The following is a 27,533-nucleotide window of genomic DNA, read 5'->3' on the forward strand; positions in this document are numbered from 1 at the left end:
AAGGGATCTTGGAGGTCATCTAGTCTAACCCACTGCCCAGGCACGAAACCCTATACCAGTGATGGCAAACCTTTTAGAGACTGAGTGCCCAAACTGCAACCCAAAACCCACTTATGTATCATCGGATGCAGGGTGGGCGTGGCCCATTGGGTGGGTGTGACCCATTGGGTGGGCGTGGCTGTGGTGGTAACGGCAGACTGGGTGGGACTAAAAAGTTCAATCAATCAATTCCAACTTTGCGAGATCCTTTTTTTCCCATGAGAAGTTGAAATTGATTGATTGATTGAACCTTTTTTTTGCACATGGCGGCGGAGGCCTAAAGCGAAAACGTTTTATAAAACCCAGCTGAAGGCCTAGGACTGGGGCGACGGCACGTGTGCCCAAACAGAGGGCTCTGCGTGCCACCTGTGGGCCATAGGTTTGCCACCATGGCCCTATACCATTTCAGACAAATGGTTGTCCAGTCTCTTCTTAAAAACTTCCAGTGCTGGAGCATTCACAGCTTCTGGAGGCAGGTAGTTCCACTGGTTAATTGTTCTAGCTGTCAGGAAATTTCTTCTCAGTTCCAGGTTGCTTCTCTCCTTGATTAGTTTCCATCCGTTGCTTCTTGTCCTGCTTTTGGGCACTTTGGAGAATAGCTTGACTGCCTCTTCTTTGGGGCAGCCCCTGAGATACTGGAAGGCTGCTATCATGTCCCCCCTCATCCTTCTCTTCATTAAACAAGACATTCCCAATTCCAGCAAATGTTCCTTGTATGTTTTAGCCTCCAATTCCCCTGATCATCTTCGTTGCTCTTCTCTGCACTCTTTCTAGAGTCCCAGCATCTTTTTTACATCGTGGCAACCAAAACTGGATGCTTATTCAAGTGTGGCCTTACCAAGGCCTTGTAAAGTGGTATTAATACTTCATGTGATCTTGATTCCATCCCTCTGTTGATGCAGCCTAGCTGTCAATGCTCTTCTTACTTTAACAAAAAATGAAGCAGCTATCTTATATATCTACTTGTGTATCACTTTTAGACTTAAAGTTAGATGAAGATGGGAGGGGGAAGGAAGAATATGCATGGGGGATTAGTTAGACGTTATAACATAGGAGCAGAGCACTTTCAAAGTTGTATGTAATAAGAGGTGATAAGAACTGGCGGGTTAATCTAAGGAGGGAAAACGTACCTTTCAAACTAATTGGAGAATGTGATTTATGACGGTTATCTAAGGGAGGGAACTATGCTTTAATATTATTGTGCTCAGGGGAGGGGAATCCAGATTTCGGCTTTAACCAAGTATTGCCGATGTTAGGTTGCTCTAATAAAGACTTTCAAGGTAAACAGTGCCTCAGAGTTCTTTGAAGAGTTCGTCCCTCAGAAGCTTGACATCAGCACTGTGTTGGCTTTTTTGGCAGCTGCAGCACACGGCTGGCTCCTATTTAAAGCTTCCAAGGGACAAACTCCGAGATCCCTCTCACAGTTGCTACTATGGAGCAAGGTACCACCTATACTATGTCCACAATGCCTTCACATATGTAAAGGTTGTTGCAGGCAAAAAAAAAGAAGCCACATCTGGAAATGTGAATGTTACCCAGTTCTAGATCTGGATAAAGTGACTGCTGCTGCCACTGAAATTCATAATGGTGGCAAACAATGCTAACCATGGTATGAAGAACAGCCAAAGGGAATAGAAACAAGCTGTCATTTTGAATTCCCATGATGCCCTAGAACAGGGATCTCCAACTGGCAACTTTAAGACTTGTGGTAGCTGGGGAATTCTGGGAGTTGAAGTTCACAAGTCTTAAAGTTGCCAAGTTTGGAGCCCCCCCCCCGAGGAACAGCAACACATCTGGGTCCCTCCAGATGTTTCACACTTCAACTCCCATTAGCCTCAACCAGCAAAGCTAGCAGCAAGGAACTGTGTTTAGTGCAACACAAAGCTTGTGGAGGGTACCAAATTGCTTAGCTTGTTTGAGAATTATTGCAATATTTAAATTCCTTTATTTATTATTTTCAGAGTTATCTAAAAGTTCAGCTGCACTGCCCATTTGTCCCATCCCCAGAAATGGCAAGCGACCTTTTATGGACACAGACAACAGCATCACCCACTATTAATTCCCACTTACCATGGCAGTGACTTCAGGACAGGAGTTTCTGCTTCTCTTATGAAATCACTTTTCCCTGTTATGTCGTTGCAAGTGTTCCTGTCTGGGACAGTATGATGCTCCTGTTTGCTGCAGCTTAACCCCGCTAGTTCGCTGGTTATTTTGCAGAGGACGGAACACCCCTTAAAATGAATCAGCGCTTACAATGCTCTTTCATACCTGTGTAAAGCTGCATTTTCTTTGAGTGCTATAATAGCACAAGGTCTATAATTCTTGCCATGCGAGCAGAAGGCTCTTAGATTTGAAAGATAGCAAATCCTTTTTTTACTTGTCTTTCTTTCCCCCTGAGCTTTTTACATTTCTCTTTGCTTTTTTTTTTAAAAGCAAAAACCTCCAGGGGTGCAAGATTTTGCTATTTCTCCAGTCACCCGAGTGAAATGGGTTTTATGTCTATGGAGATTCTCAGTCATCCAGGTCACGGTTATCCCAAGATGCTCTGAGCCAGACAAGAAACGAAACGTCTTCAAAGAGAGAGAGAGAAAAATGAAGTCCGGTTGCCTTGTGAAAAAGGTCCGTTGGGACAAAATGGGTTTTATCTTCAGCTTCCCAGTTGCTCAATAAATCGATCTGAGCTATTTGAGAGCTGGGCTGAAACAGTAGTCCTTGGCTTACGATCACAACTGAGCCCAAAATTTCTGTTGCTAAGCGAGGCAGTTGTTAAGAGACTTTTGCCCCATTTTACGACCTTTCTTGGATCCTCTTAGTTGCTCTTCTCTGAATTTTTTCCAAACTCTCAGTATCTTTTTTGTGATATGGTGACCAGAATTGGCCTCAGTAGTCCAGGTGTGGTCTTACTAGGGCTTTGTAAAGCAGTCCAAATACTCCGTGTGTTCTTGATTCTATGCCTCTGTTTATACAACCCAGGATTGTGTTAGCTTTTTTGGCTGCTGCCGCACACGGCTGGCTCACGGTCGAGCGATCGTCCACTCGGACTCCGAGGTCCCCCTCACAGTGGCTGTTTTTGAGCCAGGTCTCGCTCGGGCTGTATTTGTGCCTTTGTTTTTTCCTGCCTAAGTGTAAGACTTTACTTTTCTCCACATTAAAACACATTTTGTTGGACAGGGCCCATTGTTCAAGTTTGTCAAGATCTTTTTGGATCCTGAGTTTGTCTTCTGGGGTGTTGGCTACTCCTGCCAGTTTGGCGTCATCTGCAAATTTGACGAGTTTCCCCTTCAATTCCCTCGTCTGAGTCATTTAGACAATGAATTCTAGTCCTGCCTTAGACAGAACAGCCAGATGGGCCGTTCCCTTCGTCTCAGCTGAACACGCCTCACCTGGATGTTGTGGGGGGGAAACTGAAAACTGGAACTTTGAATCTATGAAATGAAGGACTTGTGTTGCATCTTACACTTTACACTTTCTGGGTTGTTGTTGTTTTTTCCCCTTGAAAGGGTTTTCCAGGTCTTGCAGTATTCTCCAATTCAAGCTATTGGTTTTCACCTTTAAAGCCCTTTATGGCACGTGACCTGTGGATGCATCTTGTCCTAATGATGTTGACCCATCCCACCTGATCAGGCAGGGCGAGTATGTTGCAGAGCCCATCAGTTAAAGAATTCAGACTTGCGGGCTCTAGGAAGGGAGACATTTTGCCCCCATCCCTTTGAAACATCTTACCCCTCCCCCCCCCCCCCGGGGATGAGATGGGTACCCATTTTCCTGGCCTTTTGGAAGAACATCAAGACCTGATTCTGCCAGTTGGCTTAGGGCAGGGGTCTTCCAACTTGGCCCTTTGATGACTTGTGGACTTCAACTCCCACTCAGGTGACTGGAGAAATAGCAAAATCTTGCACCCCTGGAGGTTTTTGCTTTAAAAAAAAAGCAAAGAGAAATGTAAGAAAGAAAGACAAGTAAAAAAGACTTGTGAACTTCAACTCCCACGTGCCTGGCTGAGGAATTCTGGGAGTTGAAGTCCACAAGTCATCAAAGGGCCAAGTTGGAAGACCCCTGATTTAGGGGGTCCCTGGGGGTGGCTGGTGTCTCGAGGGTGTTCCCTCTGATTCCTTACTTTTTAGCCTCTCAATTTTGAGAGTTGTTCTCTGATAGGTGGGCAGTATATCATGTAATAAATAAATAAAACTTCAACTCTCTTTTAATTCCATTTTTAACTCTCTTTTTTAATTATGTTTTAAACCTCCACTGGATGTTAAACCATCCAGAGTCACTCAGATGAGAGGGCCAGTGGAGGAATTGGGTAAATAAATAAAACTGACTTATTATGTACAGTGTCTTTGAATCGCTGCCTGACTCCGATCTGGTTCCAATATTGATGGGAGGATCCTGTTTGTTTGTTTTAATTTCCCCACACTCAACATGATTGCTGAGTTAATCCATTTTCTGGAATTTGCATCATATAGTGAAATACATTTACAAAACAGCTGGATTTTGGACCGCTTCGTCAGCCACGAAAATGGTTAAAACTAAGCCAAGCTTCAGATGCGTAAGAGTAGCTATTAAGCTTTTAACAGAACCTGCAGAAACTGTATGAACACAGCCATAGATAAATAAGATTGTGCCAGATGTGGCCTCATAAATATGAGTAAAACTTGGCAGAATCACACAGAGAGAAACACAAATGTCAATTATTATTATTATTTTTGCAGATTGCAGACTATAATGCACTGCCATTCTTATCAGGCCAATAAAATCTTGGCTAGTAGGCTGGCACCATCTTCTGATCTACCTTTCAACAGTCATTTTTTAAATGTTGGCCTGTTGACCCACAAAATTGTCCCTTCCTGATTCATGTTAATAGCGCCAGTAAAACCAAGTTTGGTATTTTAATAGCTGTATTCAATCAAGCCACATTTCTAAATACACATTGGGAGGAGGAAAATCTGCAGTTTAAAACTGGGATTGAGATCAGCTGTTGCAAAAAGATCTTACCTCAAAGATCTTCTCCACTAAGATCTTAGTTCTGAAATAATATTTTGTTATTTATTACATTCAGTTATATCTAGATTTTGAGACGTTGCCTTTCTTTACTAGAGAAAACTGAATTCTAGCTGTGAAAGGAATAATAGCAGGTTTTTCTACATTGAACTGAGTGGGACATACGAGATATGGAAGTCAGAACAAATCTGATTCTGACCAACTTCAAACTATGGTTAATTTTAGTAACCCAAATTCCCTAGTTCAAATGTAACAAGGAACTATAGTGAATTACCTTTATCGCTTTTAACTGTGACACACTGAAAAGTGGCTCACAGATATTTGCTCTCAGTAAACCAAGATTTTTTACACATGAACATGACTGAATATTTGCTTAAGCTTAACATCGTAACATTTTGTTATACTATTATTTTTCAAAAATCTTTCTTTTTTGTCTGCTGCCCTACTAGTCAGAAGAACTAATGTTTTTTTTAAAAGTTTATATTGGTTTTAAATATAAAGGTTGACTCAGCCTTCCATCCTTCCGAGGTAGGTAAAATGAGGACCCAGATTGTTGGGGGCAATAAGCTGACTTTGTAATAATGCCGCTGGGGGGGGGCGAAAGCCCTAATAAGCAGGCATATACATAGAATGAAGGCTACTGCTAAGCTTGTAAGCCGCCCTGAGTCTTCGGAGAAGGGCAGGATATAAATGGGATTAAAATAAAAAATAAATAAAATAAATAAATAAATTATGTTGTAATAGACTTGTTAGCTGCTTTGGGTGTTCAAACTAAGTAGAAATATAGTATTAAAATAAAATAATCCATATTCTGTTTATAATTCTACCCATTTATCTATCATCTCCATCCATCTACCATTATCTCTAACCATCTCTCTCTCTTTACACACACACACACACACACACACACACACACATATATCCATCCATCTCTCCCCATCATTTTATCTATCTATCTATCTATCATCTATCTATCTATCTATCTATCTATCTATCTATCTATCTATCTATCTATCTATCTATCTATCTATCTATCATCTATCTATCATCTATCTATCTATCTATCTATCTATCTATCTATCATCTATCTATCATCTATCTATCTATCTATCATCTATCTATCTATCTATCTATCTATCTATCTATCTATCTATCTATCTATCTATCTATCTATCTATCTATCTATCTATCTCCCTATCATCTCCTTATCATCTATCTGTCTGTCTGTCTGCCTGACTGCTGTCTGTCTGTCTGTCTGTCTGTCTGTCTGTCTGTCTGTCTGTCTGTCTATCTATCTATCTATCTATCTATCTATCTATCTATCTATCTATCTATCTATCTATCTATCTTTGACTTATAAAATCCCTTATTCCAGAAGGGAGATGTCGGCATATAAATTCAAACAAAGGATACAACACAGTGTTTAATTAAATCAATAAAGCCGAAGGCAGCTACATCCCCATGGAATTCGTTTAATGCTCTTGAGGTCAATACAGCCCCTTTAGCTCCGTGGTCCAGCCAACTCACCCAAGGCTCTGTGGTCCCATCTCAAACACTGAGAGCAAGTAAGCATTTCCATTGGTTTCTGAATTGGGACGCTAGATGTTAATCAAGCCCACATTTGGGCTGTGCTTCCATGCAGAAAAAATCTGTTGCAATTGTCAAAACGGGTCGGTGAGGTCCCGCCTGTCAAGACTGGGTGCCTAACTATGACCCATAGATCTTTAGCAGACTACTAAGAGTTTTGTGTATTCAGGGGACCCTGTTGCACAAGAGCAAAGATCCTCCCTCTCATACAGCCATTCTCCCTACTCAAGGCAAGTTCCTTCTATTTCCACACAAGACTGAGTCAGCTTGCTCTTTTTCAGCCCAGCCCAACTGAGACCCATTGCCCCGAGGAGCCTATTGAACTGGATCCTGATGCTCCCTCTGTTCGGGGGCGGTTTCTGTGTGCGTGAGATGCTTGAGATAAGGAATCCAATATTGGGAGGTGCTCATTCGTCCCTTTGCTTATGTCTCTGTTGGGTTTGTGCCGTCGCCTGGCAAATACTTTAAACGGCTCCTAGTATTATTCACCGAGACAGCGTCCTCGAACGTAGAGTCCTCCAGTTGAGGCAAGGCCCATCGTAGATCATTTGCACGGTTAAGATAGCAGCATCCGATGAATAGCTTTAACGTTCGAAACTGCCTTTTAATTTACTGGAAGTGGTTCCTGTGGAAATACACAAGAAAAGTCTCTGCCCTCTTAATTGGATTTATCAGTTTCCACAGGAGCTTGAATTGTCATTTCCAAATTTTCATTCCAAAAGAGCTGCGCTAAAACATGGGTTCTGGGTCTCAGGTGTTGCTAACCTACAAAGAAAGGTATGTCTGAAAGGTGACCAGGGAAAGCTTTTCGAATGCCGACTCCTGAGGGCAAACCCAGGAGTTCACAGAATATATAATTTTAGGGGGGGAAATCCCCATGCAGAGATGAGCTCACCTGAAGCTACTAAGAAGTCTCAACTATCTTTTCAGAAGCATTATTTCTGCCAGAGACTGTCACAAAGATGAGGGTGACGGTTCCTTCAATAATAATAATAATAATAATAATAATAATAATAATAATAATAATAATAATAATAATAATAATAATAATAATAATAATAATAATAATAAAGTTGGAAGGGACCTTGGAGGTCATCTAGCCCAACCCCCTGCAAGGGCAGGAAACCCTATACCATTTCAGACAAATGCCTGTCCAGTCTCTTCTTAAAAACTTCCAGTGTTGGAGCATTCACCGCTTCTGGAGGCAAGGAGTTCCACTGGTTAATTGTCCTCACTGTCAGGAAGTTTGTCCTTAGTTCCAAGTTCCTTCTCTCCTTGGTCAGTTTCCATCTGTTGCTTCTTGTCCTGCCTTCTGGACCCTTGGAGAATAGCTTGACTCCCTCTTCTTTGGGGCAGCCCCTGAGATACTGGAAGGCTGCTTCCATGTCTCCCCTAGTCCTTTTTTTCATTAAAGTAGACATTCCCAATTCCAGCAAGCGTTGCTTATATGTTTTACCCTCCAGTCCCCTGATCATCTTTGTTGCTCTTCTTTGTTGCACTCTTTCTAGAGTCTCAACATCTTTTTTACATCGTGGGGACCAAAACTGGATGCCGGATTCCAGGTGTGGCCTTACCAAGGCCTTGTAAAGTGGGATTAACCCTTCACGTGATCTCAATTCTATCCCTCTGTTAATGCAGCCTAGCACCGTGTTGGCTTTTTTGGCAGCTGTTTATTTAATTTAATTTAATTTAATTTAATTTAATAACATTTATATACCGCCCTTCTCCCTGAGGACTCAGGGCGGTTCACAGGGCAGAATAAAATAGCAAATACAAACATTAAAAAAGATTAAACAATTGCCCTAGTTAAAAACAATATAAATACAACGCTAAAAACCCCCAGAAAAATTAAAAAGCGAAAGATAAAACAACCCCAACACACCCCCCTCAGGCTAGGCCGGCTTGTACAAACAGAAATGTCTTGAGATCGCGACGAAAGGAGCGAAGATCGGGCGCCGTCCGGAGCTCTACCGGTAGCTGATTCCACAGCTCCGGAGCGCCCACAGAGAAGGATCTCCCCCTGGGGGCCACCAATCGACATTCTCTGATCGGTGGCACCCTGAGGAGGCCCTCTCTGTGGGAACGCACAGGGCGTAGGGAGCTTGATGCCGGCAGCAGATGTTCCCTGAGGTACTCCGGCCCCATGCCATGGAGTGCTTTGAATACCGTTACCAGTACCTTGAATCTCACCCGGAAGACAACTGGCAACCAATGCAGCTCACGGAGCAGAGGTGTAACGTGGGAGTATCGGGAGACTCCCAACACCACTCTCGCGGCTGCATTCTGTACCAGTTGGAGCTTCCGAGTGGTCCTCAAGGGCAGCCCCATGTAGAGAGCGTTGCAGTAGTCCAGACGAGAGGACACGAGCGCATGAGTGACCGTGCATAGATCATCCCGGCTAAGATAGGGCCGCAACTGACGCACCAGGCGAACCTGTGCGAAGGCCCCCCTAGTCACGGCTCCTATATGATCTTCCAAGGTGAGCCGTGAATCTAGGAGGACCCCCAAGTTGCGAGCCCTATCTACGGGGGGTAATAATTCACCCCCCATAGCTAGAGGTGGAATGTCCGAATAAACCCGGGATGAAGATATGCAAAGCCACTCAGTCTTGTCGGGGTTGAGCTGGAGTCTGTTCCTCCCCATCCAGACCCGAACCGCCTCCAGGCAACGGGACATCACGTTGAGGGCATCACTGGGGTGGTTTGGGGTCGAAAAGAAAAGTTGGGTATCATCAGCGTACTGATGATACCCAACTCCAAAGCCACGAATGATCTCACCCAGCGGCTTCATGTAGATGTTGAACAGGAGAGGCGAGAGGACCGACCCCTGAGGAACTCCACAAATGAGAGACCTCGCGGTCGACCTCTGCCCCCCTGCCAACACCGACTGCGAACGTCCCAAGAGATAGGAGGAGAACCACTGTAAAACTGTGCCTCCCACTCCCAATCCCCTGAGACGCCGCAGCAAGATACCATGGTCGATGGTATCGAAAGCCGCCGAGAGGTCTAATAGGACTAGGACAGAGGAATGCCCCCTGTCCCGAGCCCTCCAGAGATCATTCACCAGCGCGACCAATGCCGTCTCCGTGCTGTGCCCGGGCCTGAAACCCGATTGGTACGGGTCTAGATAATCCGCTTCATCCAGGACCAGAGGGAGCTGATGCGCCACCACACTCTCAACAACCTTCGCAAGAAAGCGAAGGTTGGAGACAGGACGAAAGTTGTTCAATACAGCCGGGTCCAGAGCAGGCTTCTTGAGGAGAGGCCTCACCACCGCCTCCTTCAAGACGGCGAGGAAGATACCCTCACTCAAAGAAGCCGATATAACTGCCTGGAACCAGCTGCGTGTCCTCTCCCGGGCTGCATAAACCAGCCAGGAAGGGCACGGGTCCAGTAAACATGTGGTGGTGCTCAGCCTCCCCATGATCCTGTCCACTTCCTCCGGAGTCACAGAATCAAACTCCTCCCAGATGATATCGACAAGACCACCCGTGTCCTGATCGTCAGACTCTGCCCAGTCAGAGTCCAAACCGGTCCGAATCCGAGCGATTTTGTCCGACAGATGTTGGTTAAACTCCTCGGCACGTCCCTGCAAGGGATCCTCCCTCACCTCCTGATTTAGGAGGGAGCGAGTCACCCTAAACAGGGCAGCCGGGCGATTATCTGCGGACGCAATAAGGGTGGCGAAGTGGTTGGACCTCGCCTCCCTAATTGCAGCGAGATAAGACCTCATATAGGCTCTTAGTCGCAATCGGTCGGGTTCGGATCGGCTGGACCTCCAACCGCTCTCTAGGCCCCGTCTCCGACGCTTCATCTCCCGGAGCTCCGCAGAAAACCATGGAGCCCGGCGGGATCTGCACCGGGTCAGGGGCCGCAAGGGTACAACTCGGTCAAGGGCCTCAGTGGCCGTCCTTTCCCAGGCTTCCACTAAGGCCTCGGCCGAGCTGTGAGCGAGGGAGGCAGGTGGGGACCCCAGCGCCGCCTGGAACCTCTGGGGATCCATTAAGCGTCTGGGGCGGTACCATTTAAGTGGTTCCAAACACCCACGGCGGGGGGTGGCAAAACGGAAGACCAGCCGCAGGAGATGATGATCGGTCCATGACAGGGGCATAATAATTGGAGAGCCCCCACCAAGATCATCTAACCACCGTCCAGACAAGAAAACAAGGTCAAGGGTGTGGCCTCCTTCATGAGTCGGTCCCGTAATTACTTGCGTCAGGTCCATGGCCGTCATGGAAGCCATGAACTCCCGAGCCAACTCAGATGATCCTCCCAGCGATGGTAGGTTGAAGTCCCCCAAAACTATAAGTTTCGGGAACTCAACCACCAGCCCAGAGAGGACATCAAGCAGCTCAGGCAGGGCTGCTGCTGCGTGACTAGGCGAAAGGTACACCAGCAGCAAGCCCAACTGCGCACCAGGGCCGCATCTCAAAAAGAGAGACTCACACCCGACTGTCTGGGGAACGGTGGCCTCCCGCGGACACAAGGTCTCCCTCACAACAACAGCCACTCCCCCACCCCTACCCTGAGCCCGAGGCCGGTGCAGCACCCGGAAACCTGGTGGGCAAAGATCAACCAGAGGAACACCGCCCTCTGGGCCCAACCAGGTCTCCGTGATGCAAGCCAGGTCAGCCTGCTCACCCTCGACCAAGTCTCGAACGAGAGGAGCCTTATTAACGACCGACCTGGCATTCAAATACACCAGCCGGAGCTCAGGAGGCTGCACATCCTCACTCCCGGGACCTCGGGGCGGAACCAGAGGGTCGGAGTGCCTCACCGCTTGTAAGCAGCGGAGAGGCCTTCCCTGAGACCGATACGGCCCTCTGTTCCTACACCTGCTGCCATTCCCTATCGTCGTGGGAATGGGCAATCCCACGACTGGCCCTGGAGCCCCAGAAGCAGCCGACCCCCGCTCCTCCCCTCCGCGATCAGCCTCAGCACTAGCCTGAACAAAGGTAGTTGGACTGCCCCCCTCGTCCAAACAACCAAAAAAAGAACCCTCCCTCCTCCCTAACCCCCAAAAAATTTTTGACAAAAAACAAATCAAGGACCTCCTGTTAGGTTTACGTCGGAGGCCCATAACCGTGCCCGGCCATCTCTCAGGATCCCAATAGATGGGACCTTCCTCGAGATTATACTCGGCTGGAAAGGCGGGCCGCCTCCAGGAAGGGGGAGCACCCCTGAGGGCGAGCAAGTCCGTAGAGGAGTACCTAAAACAAGGCATAAAGCAGTCCAGATATAGGCAGTCCATAATCAGTTGATTTAGCGTATGGCAGATCATACATGGTCCAGCAACATATATTAACATTTCATCTAATTGGTAAAAAAGCAATAAAATGCAAATGTTAACAAGATCTACTTTCAAATTCCAATGAGTAGGTCATCTAACCACTGAAGCACAGCATTGTTTATATTAAAAAGGTAATCATCCGATACTGGACCAGTCAATGCCCTCAGCTTCCACTTGTGATCTGCAGCTTGACGTGGGACCGGAAAGCCGCAACATATATCTTAAAACAGACTCAATCAATTTCAAAAACCAAACTCCCATCGCTCACCAAATATCCCCTCCCCCCCATTTACATCTCAGCCATGGTCAGGGCTGAAACTTCCTGCTCTTGCCACCCCCAGAAGAAAGATTTAGCCCCCCACAAATATGAACGATCTGTCCATCTCTAGCCAATTGGCCCTTTCCAGATGCAAAGGTGCTGTTTTCCAATGCAAAATGGAAAGCAGATTTCTATGGTTGGCTGGGGCTTCTGGGTGCTGTAGTCCCTAGTCATTGTGGGGGCACCAGGTTGAGGGCCCTCTCTCAGCAACGGCCCTGAGCTTCAGACATGGCAGTTTACAACGTCACTTTGATCCATTGGAGAGTTTTACCCTCTCCTCTCCGTCCATCCATCCCTGCGAGAGATTTTTAACGCTGCATGCCATTTCCCACAAGTTTTTCCTTAAAAAAAAGGGGGGGGGAAGAAAGGGACGTTCTTTATTTTACGATCAAGTGGCTATTCATCTAGATCTTCTTTTAAGACCAGAGTAGACGTTTTGCCAATTGCTAATAGAAACTAAATAAACACAGCCAAAACAGTATCAGCTATCTGGGGGTGAGTAATTATGAAGGATTTCTCTTTAAATAGATGTTTAAGTAAATATAGAAATATCATTTTACAAATGCTGGCTCAAACGGAGACTCTTGCTAAACTGCAAAGGACGGGCGACTTCTCCCCAAGGACGGCATGCGTGGCTAACAGGGAGGGGAGACCCAAGACATATGAATGACATGGGACTGCTTGCACATGTGTGGACATACATGTGCGTGCACACACCCACAAAAGGACCCCGAATCTCCTTGCTGCAATATAGGCCATTTTGGTCATGGTTAAACCTCGATTACACATCTGGCTTTGGATGTTTTGAATTCTCTAGAGACCATTACAGTTGCCAGCATGAATGCATGCCCACGGTCTCTCGGGGTGGCCTGTGGCATTCAGAATATTCCCAGACATCTCCATTACCCTTCTAGGAGTTAAAAAATAAATAAATCAGGAAATGCCCTTTTTCCAAATAAACGCATTTTATTAAAAGGCAGAAATTCCAGTGAGCTGCAGATCACTTCATCAGATGCACACAGTGACTGTAAAAGACCCTGACTTTTAATAAAGAGGAGTTGTGGAGAAGAGGAGGAGGACTGGGGGGTCCTTGGTGCTCCCTGAGTGGTTTTCTTGCAGACCTTTCACGTCCCAAACTAGGTAACGTCATCAACCCAGCTCAGAGAGCACCAAGGACTCCTCATTTCAATCCTGAGCTGCAAATATTCTCCCTTATCAGTAAAGTGGGTTACTCAGAAAAGAGGCCACCAGGTGCCTCCTGAATTTTGACTACCCTGCGCAAACCGGATTCTCCTCCTCCGATATCTTCTATAACAGGGGTTTCCAATCTTGGCAACTTTAAGACTTGTGGACTTCAACTCCCAGACTTCCAAGTCTTTAAGAAAGTCTTAAGAGTGCCAAGGTTGAGGACACACATACGCACACACCCCCGTTCTGTGAGTATTCATTCTGGAATTCCCTTGCTCTTCCATGAATTGGAGAAAGATAATTCAGAGCTAGTGAACTGAAGGCCGGTTCCTAAGCCATCTAAGCTGCATTAGGATTGTGCTGGCTGGTTGACATAATAGGCAAAGGCTGATTGTTGTGTTAGGGACTTAATTCTATCCATTCCACATCAAAAGGATCATCTCTCTCTCTCTCTCTCTCCCTCTCTCTCTCACTCACACACACACATATTATTGACGCTTTTTTTGTTAACTCTACAGTGCGACTGGCATCGGCATAAAAGCTCATTTTCATTAGCTACCGTGCTGCCCAGGTAACCTGCAAATTGAGGCTTAATCAGCTTGATTAATTAGCACCTAGCATCTGTTCCTTTTTAATCGCACACAGACACACGCTATCTTCCCCCACGTGGTTGTCTAGCTGCCTTCTCAGCAACTGATTTACTGGATGCCTTTCATCATTATGATTTCAAGAAAAATTCAGGAGGGTCTTTCAAAATGTAGGAAAATCTCATTTTCTCAAGACAACGGTGGGAGGGGAAAGCCTTTTGTGGCACAACAAGCTTGTGCAATGCGAAGTAACGCGTCATATGATTTCACGGGTTCGCATCCTGTCTGCTGAGGTGGTAAATGATCCAATAATTCCTTTGGCAAGCTGAAGGGTGTTCTCGGTGTGTGTCTTTGTTGGCGTGAAGCCTAACCCAGGTAATTCTGACTTCCTGCAAGTTCACCCCAAGTTCTGTGCAACACCGAAAAGGCCAGGAAATGGGAAGCTGGGTATCTATTTCAACGGCTTAAGTCTGGACCTTAGACATTTCCCTGGAAACCCAGAAGAATGACCAAAAGAGCTGGGCAGCTCCAGCCTTCAAAAGGGCGTCTGAAAATGCAACATCTTCTTCACATCCTGGAGAAGAGATCATTCTGGAAGGCGGCCAAGGTGGTTCTCTCCTGCTTCAGACCTTGGAATATGGATTTACGTTACAAGGACATTTAAGGTCCCTAGAAGTAGAAGCATCTGGACCAGGGGTCTTCAAACTTGGCCCTTTTATGGCTTGTGGACTTCAACTCCCAGAATTCCTCAGCCAGGCACGTGTGCCTGGCTGAGGAATTCTGGGAGTTGAAGTCCACAAGCCATAAAAGGGCCAAGTTTGAAGACCCCTGATCTGGATAATTGAAGTGTTAACTAGAGAGGTGGTCAACTCCTCTTTCCTGGAAAAAGAGAAGCAGAGACAGCCACCTCTCAAGCAGGCATTAATTTAAATTAAATTTCTGTAATAAGCCGGAGTTGAACTCCGTGGCCTAAATATAAACTTGGAAAACAAAGAGATAAATGGCCTTCTCACATGTTTTTTCAATCTAGATAGCTCGAAGTTGAGCGGACTTCAACTCCCAGAATTCTCCAGTCAACCTTGCTGGCTGTGGAATTCTGGGAGTTGAAGCCCGCCCATTTTCAAGTTGCCAAGTTTGAGAAACACTGTTGGGGCATCCATCACAGTGCATTTGAAAAATTAAAATACACAACTAAAACAGCCCGGCAAGGATCTATTTCAAAGGTAATTTCTGGGCATCTCCAAAGTCCAGGTTGGCAGAGATAAAATGTTAGCAGGGGCAGGCTATTTTTCCTCCAGACAGAAATGAGAAGATCATCAGGCTGTGTCCTTAGGCCAAAATTCAACATGAATAAGCCCCTCCTTAAATGGACTCTGGAGACCAAAGCTGGCTGACAGAATAAATGCCCTAAAACTAGGATTTGTGTTTGTGATTTTAGCTTCAAGGACTGTTTGGACCAATCAAAGTCCCTCTGCATACCAAAAGAACCACATGGGAAAATGTCTGAGTTGACAGATCGTGCTAAGGCCGGTCATTAAACTAACTGTTAGAAGTGCCACCTCCAGCTGCATTCCCACATCTTAAGATCAGAATAATAGAACAATAACAGCGTAACAGAGTCGGATGAATCTTGAAGGTCATCTAGTCCAACCCCCTGCTCAGGCAGGAGACCCTCCACCATTCCAGACAAATGGCCATCCAGTCTCTTCTTAAAAGCCTCCAGTGATGGAGCACCCACAACTTCTGGTGGCAAGCTGTTCCACTGGTCAATTGTTCTCACTGTCAGAAATTTCTCCTTAGTTCCAGGTTGCTTCTCTCCTTGATGAGTTTCCATCCGTTGCTTCTTGTCCTGCCTTCAGAGGCTTTGGAGCAGAGGTCAGCAACCTTTGTCAGTTGGCGGACAGGAGGAAAAGGGAAGGGGGAGCATTTTACATGCGTGCACTTATGCGCTTACGCACAGGGCTGTGAGCACGCAGGGTAGGGCTAGCGCCCACGTGATACTCACCGGCCCCACCCCGTTCTTGTGTGGCACAGCACCTTCTTTTTGCTCCCTGCAGCATAGCAGCGGCCATTTTTGCAGCGCGGTGGCAGCCCGTTTTCGTGCCCCCTGGAGTGATGGCGTCCCATTTTTGCAAACTGAGGCACGGTGGCGTTTTGTTGTTGTGCCCTGTGGCGTGATGTGCTGGTTTTGCACTCCACGGTCGCGGGGCTAACACAAGTGAAGGGGTGTGCGTGCACATGCATGCACATTAGCCAGCCTGTCCCAGGGCCCAGTAGCCAGCAGGCTATCGCCCACTACCAGGCGGCAGCCCACGGGTTGGGGACCCCCGCTTCGGAGAATAGGTTGACACCCGCCGTCCTCTTCTTTATGGCAAGGATCAAATATTGTACCACTGCTATCCTCTCATCCCTCGTCCTTCTTTTCACTACACTAGCCAGTTGCAGTTGTTATGTTAGTAACAGGATTGTGAAGGGAATCGGGCATCTCCCTTGACTTTCCTTGTCAGAACAATGCAAAGGGTGATGCCCTGATCCCAAGACATAGCAGCCGTCATAAACATGAGTCAGTTGCCAAGCTCTTTTGCTCGTGTGAGCAAGGGCGTAAGTGTGAAAACCCGTCAACGTTAACTTTTTTCAGCGCCACTGTAACTTCGAACGTTCACTTAACGAACTGTTGTAGGGATTACTTATATTCTGCCCAAAGCAACCTCTGAACCTTTTGTAGGATGGGTGGCTTTGATTTTCAGTTGCTCCCAGAATGGAAGGTTAATTCAGGCCCCATTTTTACATGCATTTCATGCGCAGGTGAGGGCGCATCTACCTTAGAATCTCTCCTTAAAAAACGGTTTTTATTCTTCAGATCTGCAAAAAAGGTGGAATTCCCAAAATAGGGTGAGACTTCCAGTGGCCAACAAAGTTTGTTCAATTCCTAGTCTTAAGATGCCCAAGGAGGTTAACACAGCTCTTTGCCCAATAGGCAGTCAAGCTCTTCTCCAAAGCGCCAGAAGGCCGGGCAAGAAGCAACAGATGGAAATTAATCAAGGAGAGAAGCAACCTGGAACTAAGGAGGAATTTCCTGACAGTGAGAACAATTAAATCAGTGGAACCACCTGCCTCCAGAAGCTATGAATGCTCCAACACTGGAGGTTTTTAAGAAGAGACTGGACAGCGATGAAATGGTATAGGGTTTCCTGCCTGAGCAGGGGGTTGGACTAGAAGGTCCCTTCCAACATCACCATCATCATCATCATTATATCCAGCTCCCCCAACACACAGAGATGCAACGGTGGTGAAATAAATGCACAAAATCTTTGTGGCATAGCTGAATACAGGTAGCCCTCAAATGACGACCAGTTACTTAATCAGCTTCCAAAATTATGACTGTCTCCAAAAGGGGGACTGGATTCGAAGTGCCGAGTGCTTCCTCCATAGTCATGGGCCCTCAGCAATATAACCACTTTTATGGCCATTTGTGGTGTCCTGCAGTCACGTGACCGCATTTTTATGGTTTTGCCAAAACCTGGGATTGACATCCAACCCATTATAGCCGTATGTCAAAGACCACTTATGACATAAGTTATGACAGACCTCCTCAGAGCCATTTAAGAACCTGGTTTCAAAGTTCCGATGGCCACAGTCATATGACTGCAATTTATGAAGTTCTGTCAAGGTAATGATGAGAATGATTCAGCAGGGTCTGTGTCTCTTTAAGAGCCTTTGTGTATAGGGAAAGCTCTGCTGTTGTGTTCTCCCCCTTCGGTTTCCTGCTGTAATTGTGGTTTGTTGGATCCTGCTGTATTAGCACGTGTGTATATTGTTCCTGGTGTATGATATTGTAGATAGTGTAAGATAAACCACCATTTAATACAAACCACTGTTTACTGTGTTTACTCCTGGATTATCTCAGCGCCATAAGACTGTGCACGCTCTGACAAGTTCTTTCCAATATGCTTCATTTAACAACTACGACATTCACTTAAGGATTGCCACAAAAAAGATTGCAAAATTGGGCATGGACACACGGTGACTCCCCTTAATGACCTCCGCAACTTACGATCTTAATTCCATTCCCAATTACACCATAAGCCAAGGATTACCTGTAACAAGTCTTTCTTTCTTACACATACTCACAGCAGCGTCACGGCCCGCCTTTATATGACTCCAGCACTCCCTGTGCATGTTTCGAATGTTTCGTGTTATTTACATAGCATCACTAAATATGCAAAGTCTTCTCCAGCTCTAACTGTACAATGAGCACTTACACCATGCTCATAAAGTGGGAAGATCAATAGATTGATCTTTCTTTTCTTTTTCTTTTTCAATACTCATCAGGAACTGAAACTGAGGGGGCGATACGAGACAGAGGTTATGCAAGGAAATCGAACTGAGGCTGCCTCACCTTAAGTGTTGCATGCCTGAATGCATTTTAACAGAACATGGAAATTCACTGAGGAGAGAAGCAACCTGGAACTCAGGAGAAATTTCCTAACAGTGAGACAATTAATCAGTGGAACTGCTCGCCTCCAGAAGTCACGGGTGCTCCATCATTCCAGGCTTTCAAGAAGAGATTGGACCGCCGTTTGTCTGGAATGGTGTAGGGCAGGGGACTTCAAACTTGGCCCTTTTATGACTTGTGGACTTCAACTCCCAGAATTCCTCAGCCAGCTTTGCTGGCTGAGGAATTCTGGGAGTTGAAGTCCACAAGTCATAAATGGGCCAAGTTTGAAGACCCCTGGTGTAGGGTTTCCTGCTTGAGCAGGGGGTTGGACTAGAAGATCTGTAAGGTCCCTTTCAACGCTGTTATTCTACGATTCTGTAAGGATCTCCTGCTTGAGCAGGGGCTGGACTAGAAGACCTCCAAGGTCCCTTCCAACTCTGTTATTCTATGATTCTAGTTTCTTCAGGGCTGAGATCACTCCAGATTCCTCATTCTTCCAGCCCGCTCCTCCAGTCCCTGCCTTGGTTTTCCATTTATCTCACTTTACTAGCTCAGCTCCTGCAGCATCTGGAGCCAAAGAAAAAGGCCAGAACCAGAAATATGTTAAAACAATATACAGGCTGTCCTTGACTGAGAACGATTCCCTTAGTGACCGCGTAGGTTCTCCTGCTTGAGCAGGGAAGCTGGACTAGAAGACCTCTAAAGTCCCTTCCAGCTCCATTTTATTCTATTCATTTGAAGTTACAACAGCACTGGGGGAAAAAGGGGAATAATTTTCACACTTATCACCGCTGCAGCCTCCCCAGGGTCAAGCAAATCAAAATTCAGACGCCTGTCAGCTGGCTCATCTTTATGACGGTCGCAGTATCTGTGTGTGTGTGTGTGTGTCACGTGATCTATTTTATTCTATTCCATTCCACTCTATTCTGCTTCTATTCCATTCCATCTGTTCTGTTCTGTTCTATTCTCTCTTTATTCTATTCTATTCTGTTTATTCTATTCTATTTTCTTTTTATTCTATTGTCTTTATTCTATTCTGTTCTATTCTCTTTATTCTATTCTATTTTCTCTTTATTCTCTTTTCTATTCTTTATCCTATTCTATTGTTTATTCTATTCTATTCTATTCTCTTTATCCTATCCTATTCTTTTTATTTTATTCTATGCTCTCTTCATTCTATTCTATTTTATTCCCTTCCATGTTTTCTATTCTATTCTATTTCATTTTCTATTCTATTCTATGTTTTCTATTCTATTCTATTCTCTCTTTATTCTATTCTATGCTCTTTATTCTATTCTATTCTCTTTATTCTATTCTATTCTATTTTCTCTTTATTCTATTTTCTATTCTTTATCCTATTCTATTGTTTATTCTATTCTATTCTCTCTTTATCCTATCCTATTCTCTTTTTATTTTATTCTATGCTCTCTTCATTCTATTCTATTTTATTCCCTTCCATGTTTTCTATTCTATTCTATTTCATTTTCTATTCTATTCTATGTTTTCTATTCTATTCTATTCTCTCTTTATTCTATTCTATGCTCTTTATTCTATTCTATTCTCTTTATTCTATTCTATTCTCTCTTTATTCTATTCTATTCTCTTTATCCTATCCTATTCTCTTTTTATTTTATTCTATGCTCTCTTCATTCTATTCTATTTTATTCCATTTCATATTTTCTATTCTGTTCTGTATTTTATCATTCCCTTCTCCTCTTCCTTCGCCAGTGGAGCCGCCGGGGCCTCCGGTGATCTGGGGGTCCCCGGCCTGTCGTGAGGGACGAGCCCTGGCGACTGAACCGCCTTCAAGGGCTGCCCCGCAAAGGGCTTCCTGCAGCGGCCCAAGCGGGGTGTGGAGCCCGGCCTGGCGCCGAAGCCGCCCGAGGGTCCGAAACGGCGCCCCAGACCCGCCGCGGAGGCAGGGAGGCCTTTCGCTCTCTAGTCCCCCCGGGAAAGAGAAGCCCAGCCCGGGCCGAGCCGCTTCTCGCCTCCTCGCCGGGCCCTCCCTCGTGTCAGGAGGCGCCACCCGCGGCCCCTTCACCGGGGCCGGCGCTCGCCTCCAATACGGCCTCGGCCGACTTCGGCCTCTTGGAGAGGTCTGGACTCCAACTCCCAGGATTCCCCAGTCCAAAGAGGCCGGGCGTTGACGGACGCGCTTCAGAGTTTCGCAACTCCCTCTTTCTAGCCAATCGCAGCTCGGCGCCTGCCCAGGTGTGACGTCACAGCCGCCCTCCCGCCAATCCCCGAGCGGCAGAACCGGCTTTCCCTCTCCGGCCCCGCCCCTTTCTTCCTTCCTTTCTTTCCCGACCCTGCAGAGAACTGCCGTCCCGGGCGGCGCCCCCCCCCTTACGGGGCCGGGAGGGCGTCTCCGGGGGGGGGTCCCCGTCCGGAAGTGGGGGGGCAGAGCGCCGGGCTAGGCGGGTTTAGGCGCCCCCCCCTTTCGGGATGCGGGGACTACACGACCCAGAGTCCCCAGCCCAGCCCGTGGTCGCCCAATCCGGGAAGGGTCTGTTTGCGGGTGCCTGGTGATGGTTGTACGATCATGCACCTATATGCGCTATCTATGTATATGCGTATGTAATATACACGCATGTGTATGTGTGTCATGCACGTGTGTATACGATACGATACTCTTTATTGTCATTGTCCCATACAGAACAACCAAATTGAAAATCCACACCAGCCCCACAAAACCCAACAAAATGCCTATCAACCCCACATCTACACATCCAACCCCTAGAAACACTCTAAAAACTAAATACAGAAGTTCTCTCCGAAACTGCATTTTGCTCTCTCTCTGGGTGGGTGTGTGTGTGTGTGTGTGTGTATGCATATATAATATGCATATATGCGTGTGCATGTATAATACATATATTCAGGTCTGTGTGCAGATTATGTGTGTATATGTACACACACACACACACACACAGAATGTACTGGCGGCCCCTCTTGCCGCTCGGCGACTCTGCGAGGCTTGACGGAGGGGAAAAGCCAACCTGCCCATCAAAGCCCCCCATTCAAGCCGGAGGTCCGCTTGTCTCCCCTGCGAGGCAGCGCGGGATTCGCACCGGGGACCCCGCGCCGCCCTTGGCCCACCGCGGCCCCGGCTCGCCCACCCTCGCTCCCTCCCTCCAGCCCCGGCCCGGGCGGCGGCGGCGGCGGCGGCGGCGGGGCTGGAGACGGCCGGGCTGGCCTGGCGAGCCGCCGCCTGACTCAGCCGCATCAGAGGAGCCGCCGCCGGCGCTGGGGCGGGGAGGGGCCGAGGGCGGGCGAGGGCAGCCCGGCCGGCCTCTGCGCTCCGGGGCCGCTCCGGGAGACGCGGCGCCTGCTCGGGGAAGGGGCCGCTCCGCTCTTCCGAGGGCCTGGCGGGGAGGCCGGGGGTCAAGGAGGGGGGGTTGGGGGGAGAATAGACCGTGGAAAGAGGAGGGAGGGAGGGAGGAAAGGAGAGGAAGGAAGGATGGAAGGAAAGGAGAGAAGGAAGGAGGGAAGGAAAGGAGAAGGAAGGAGGGAAAGGAGAGGAAAGACGGGAGGGAGGGAAGAAAGGAGAGGAAGGAAGGAAGGAAGGAAGAGAGAGGGAAAGGAGAAGGAAGAAAAAGGAGGGAGGGAGGAAGTGCTGCCCCCCCCTTCTGTTCTCCTTCCACCGGTCACTTTCCTCCAGCCTGGGAGGGCCGCCTGGGAGGGCCGGGGATGTGGCCGGAGGGCCGGGGGATGCACTGAATCACATGCCGGGAGGGGCGAAGATAACCTTGCAAACTGAAGAAAATGTTCAGCCAGGGAATGTGAGGTGCAGCACAGGCAATCTCACATACGTCTGCGGGGTCTCATTACTTCTTTTTTTTTTTTTACTCGGCAGTTTGGGAGATTGAGTAATCCATAACTCAGTTGTTATATTATCTGAAGTTTGCCAGCGTTACACAATTGTTGTTTTGGCTCCTACAATTAAACAGTGCATGAATTCTTTATTTTAAAGCTTATGCTTTGGTCCTGTAAATGAATGCAATAGGCTTAGCTCCAGAGAGCATTTAATTCTTCATTTAGTGATGATACAGGGAATCCTTGACTTCTGACGGCCATTTCCCCTGGGGTACTTAATGACCCAGTTCCATTGGGCAGCCCCCCCCCCCAGTGTATTTCGCACCCTCTCCAACCGGCCTGCATTTACAAATGGTTCCAGCTTCACATGAGTACCATTGATGTGTTTGCTAAAAACCAGCACTTCACAAAAAACGCCCTATACCAAACGGTGGGTTCACATAACGACCGTGTGTTTGTTTATCAACCACTACAAAAAAAGGTCATAGATCCCATCACACCTGGACTACTGCAGCCAATTTTGGTCACCATATCACAAAAAAGATGTTGAGAGTTTGGGGGAAAAAAAATTCAGAGAAGAGCAACTAAGATGATCCAAGGCCTGGAGACCAAAACGTAGGAAGAACGGCTGCAGGACTTGGGTTTCGCTAGTCTGAAGAAAAGAAGAAATAGGGGAGACATGATAGCAGGATTCCGGTGTTTGAGGGTCTGCCACAAAGAAGGGGGGGGGTTCACGTTATTCTCCAAAGCAGCAGAAGGAAGGACAAGAAACAAGGGTTGGAAAGTGACCAAAGAGAGAAGCAACCTGGAATTAAGGAGAAACTACCTGACAGGGAGGACAATTAACCAGTGGAACAGCTTGCCACCAGAAATCGTGGGTGCTCCATCACTGGAGGTTTTTAAGCTTTGCTGGCTGAGGAATTCTGGAAGTTGAAGTCGACAAGTCTTAAAAGTTGCCAAGGTTGAGGATGCCTGGCATAGCGGTAATAAAAACTCTCCAGACCAATGTCTTTGGCAAGAACACGGTGTCTTCCTTCGGAGGTGACATCCCTGAGTGAGCTGAACTAGGGTGCGACTCTGCGGAGTTTTATAGCCGTCTGGTGTCTGAAGGTGATTCCAAGAAACAGCTGACAGAGCGGCTGATCCAAAGAGCCGGCGTGCTCAGTGGAAAGAGTTATGAAAACAGGGTTTCAAGGAGAAGGTGCAGTCCTGACGCCCATCGTTTGAATGAAGCCGTGGGGTTGAACCTAAAGTCTCTTAGTAGCAACCTAAGTCTAAAGAAAATGTCTAAAGAAAAGAAGAAATAGGGGAGACATGATTGAAGTGTTCCAGTATCTGAAGACCTGCCACAAAGAAGAGGAGGGGGTCACGTTATTCTCCAAAGCACCGGAGGGAAGGAGGAGAAACCATGTTTGGAAACTGGTTAAAGAGAAGCAACCTGGAATCAAGGAGAAACTTCCTGACAGTGAGGACAATCAACTAGTGGAACAGCCTGCCACCAGAAATCATGGGCACTCCATCACTGGAGATTTTTAAGAAGAGACTGGACAGTCACTTGTCTGAGATGGTATAGGTTCTCCTGCTTGAGCAGAGGGCTGGACTAGAAGACCTCCAAGGTCCCTTCCAGATTCTATTGTATTCCATTCCATTCCATTCCATTCCATTCCATTCCATTCCATTCTATTCTATTCTATTCTATTCTATTCTATTCTATTCTATTCTATTCTATTCTATTCTATTCTATTCTATTCTATTCTATTCTATTCTAAATTGGATCCAGCTACAATTTAGCAGGATTCATATCTTAATGGAGAAAATTCTTAAAGTGAACATAAAGATTAAACCAGAAACTTTCCTTCTGGGCCTAATGGAAAGAGAACTGGAAAAATAAAAATTTGGAACGCTGATTTTTTATATACATGGTGAGGGCAGCAAGACTGCTCTAGGCACAAAAGCGGAAGGATGCCTTGATTCCCACCAGGGATGAATGGTTACAAAAGCTGGTGGAATTAGCAGAGATGGCCAAATCAACTGTGCCGATCAAAGAAAAGAACACATACTTTTGTTTCTACCTGGAAACCACTTCTGGACTTTGTGCTTGAGGTGGGGAAAAAAAAGATATTACGATTTTGGGTTTTACCGATTAGACTGATTTGCCGATATAGAAATGGCTGGTGCATACGACTATAGAAATGTAAAAAGCTGAGATTTGATTTTAATGTCTGATTTTACTGCAACAGAGAGAGTCGGAAGTCAATGCCTTTTGCTTCTTACCCTCCCTTTGTTCACACCTTTTTTGTTTCCCCTTTCTCTACTTTTGTCCCCTGCTATTTGCTTTTGCATGTTCACATTTTATATTATAAATCAGGGGTCCTCAAACTTGGCCCTTTTTATGACTTGTGACTTCAACTCCCAGGCACTGGCTGAGGAATTCTGGGAGTTGAAGTCCACAAGTCATAAAAAAGGGCCAGGTTTGAGGAGCCCTGTTATAAATGAATAAAACTTAAATAATTAAAATGTAAAAACAAAAAAGCACCCTAAATTGGAATGACACAACCACTAAGTGTTTTCTGTCAATAAAAAAAGATGGCAGAGCTCTCACTGGAAGCGGAGTGGGCAACGACGTCCCCTTTGTGATCTGACTCCCAGAATTCCTAGCTGGTGGAAAAAGTGACCTATGACCTTTTCCCACATGACCGTTGCAGCATGCCCAGGGTCAAATGATCAAAAGTCAAAGGCTTGCCAACCGGCTCCTATTTCTGACGGTTGCCGTGTCCTGGGATCGCGGGATCAACTTTTTGCAATTTTCTGACAAGGAAAGTCAATGGGGAAGCCGGATGGTTTAACAGCCGTGTTGCTAATTGAACGACTGCAGCGATTCCACCTAACAACTGCGGAAAGAAAGGTCGTAAAAGGGGGCTAAACTCCCTTGACGAGCGTCTCACTTAGCAACAGAAAATTTGGGCTCGATTGTGGTGGTAAGTCAAGGATTAGCACCCCTCTCCTGGACGCTCCCCCAAATTAAAGCAAAGGACATGGTGGCTCAGTGGGTTAGGACGCTGAGCTTGTTGATCAGAAGGTCGGCAGTTTGGCGGGTCGAATCCCGAGTGCCGCGTAGCAGAGTGAGTGCCTGTTACTCGTCCCAGCTTCTGCCAACCTAGCAGTTCGAAAGCACGTAAAAATGCAAGTAGAAAAATAGGGACCACTCCGGTGGGAAGGTAACAGCGTTCCGTGTGCCTTTGGCTTCTAGTCATGCCAGCCACATGACCACGGAGACGTCCTCGGACAAGCGCTGGCACTTCGGCTTTGAAACGGAGATGAGCACCGGCCCCTAGAGTCGGAAACGACTAGCACGCGTGTGCGGGGGAACCTTTACCTTTACCTTTACCTTTACATTTTGTCAGTGGTTGCAGCCAGACCCTGAATAAGCAAGCTAAAAAGAAGGTAGACGTACAACGAAGTAATCGTTTAATGTCATCGGTTTCTTGATGGCATTGAACTTTGGGTCACACACGCATGCACACAGGACAAGGCTAAGGGTAGCTTGCTGAAGACAGTGTCCTTGCAGTGTCCTGTTTATTTTAGTTGTCTAATCAGCATAAACGCACATCTGACAGACAAAAGCTGAAGTGTACAGTATACGCATCATAAACCTTTAGTGTGTACACAACGCTCCCGTTCCGCCCAGGGGCCACAGGCAGGTGGAAAGGTACGCTTGGAAAGGGAAACAGGTGTGTCTATAAAGAAAGTCCTGCAATCTAATTGGGAGCCCTCCATCTCCCAGGAGTAGGCCACCTATTTCTGTAGGCGCACTTAGCATTTAGTTCACTAGAATTCGTTCAGTGATAAGGTGCTAGCCTAGGAAACCAGGAGACGGTGAATTCTAGTCCTGCCTTGGGCATGAAAGCCAACTGTGTGACTTTGAGGCAATCACTAGGGGACCGTGAGTTCTAGTCCTGCTTTAGGCATGAAAGACAGTTCTGGTGTCTTTGGGCCAGGGTTTCCTGCCTGGACAGGGGGTTGGACTAGGTGACCTCCAAGGTCCCTTCCAACTTTATTATTATTATTATTATTATTATTATTATTATTATTATTATTATTATTATTATTATTATTATTATTATTATTATTATTATTCACCAAGTGACTATGAGTTCTAGTCCCGCCTTAGAAGAGATTGGACAACCATTTCTCTGAAATGGTACAGGGTTTCCTGCCTGGGCAGGGGGTTGGACTAGAAGACCTCCAAGATCCCTTCCAACTTTATTATTGTTGTTGTTGTTGTTGTTGTTGTTGTTATCTTTTATTCATTAAACATGAACCTCAGTCATCTGAACATTCAAATTGGGGTTGTTGTTGTTGTTATTATTATTATTATTAGTCACCAAGTGACTATGAGTGCTAGTTCTGCCTTAGAAGAGATTGGACAACCATTTGTCTGAAACAGTATAGGGTTTCCTGCCTGAGCAGAGGGTTGGACTAGATGACCTCCAAGGTCCCTTTCAACTCTGTCATTCTGTTCTTCTGTTAGAGTGACTTTGGGCCAAGCATTCTCTCTCAGCCCGACTCACCTCAGAGTTTTAATGGGAAAAATAGGAGGAAGAAGTATTAGTGCATGTTGCATATAACTTAACAAAAGTGGGACAAAAATCTAACAAATAAAAATATGTACTGCTTGGAATAAGTATGACTCTGAAATTCCAAATATAAGTTAAATAGTGAAATATAATCTTAACTCATGCTGCCCCAAAGAAGAGGGGGTCAAACTATTCTCCACAGCGCCCGAAGGCAGGACAAGAAACAATGGTTGGAAACTGACCAAAGAGAGAAGCAACCTGGAATTAAGGAGAAACTTCCTGACAGTCAGAACAATCAACCAGTGGAACAGCTTGCCACCAGAAATCGTGGGCGCTCCGTCACTGGAGGTTTTGAAGAAGAGACTGGACAGCCATTTGTCTGAGATGGTGTGGGGTCTCCTGCTTAAGCGGGGGGCTGGACTAGAAGACCTCCAAGGTCCCTTCCAGCTCTATTCTATTCTAATGTTTTTTGACATATATGAAGTATGTGCCACAAAGGGATTGAACTTCAAATACCAACTCTTTTTTTGCTCCACAGAATGGAACAAAACCTTATTGAAGGCAAACTTCGATGCTCGGAAGAAACACAGATGACACTCACCACAAACTCCAGAGACGAGAGCAGACTTAAATTTGGGCAGCTTATGCAATGCTTCCTTCCTCTTGTGCCCTGCAATTTCCCAAAACGTTCCCTTTGC

Source organism: Vipera berus, assembly GCF_964194415.1.
Source record: "Vipera berus genome assembly, chromosome: 2".
NCBI lineage: Eukaryota > Metazoa > Chordata > Lepidosauria > Squamata > Viperidae > Vipera > Vipera berus.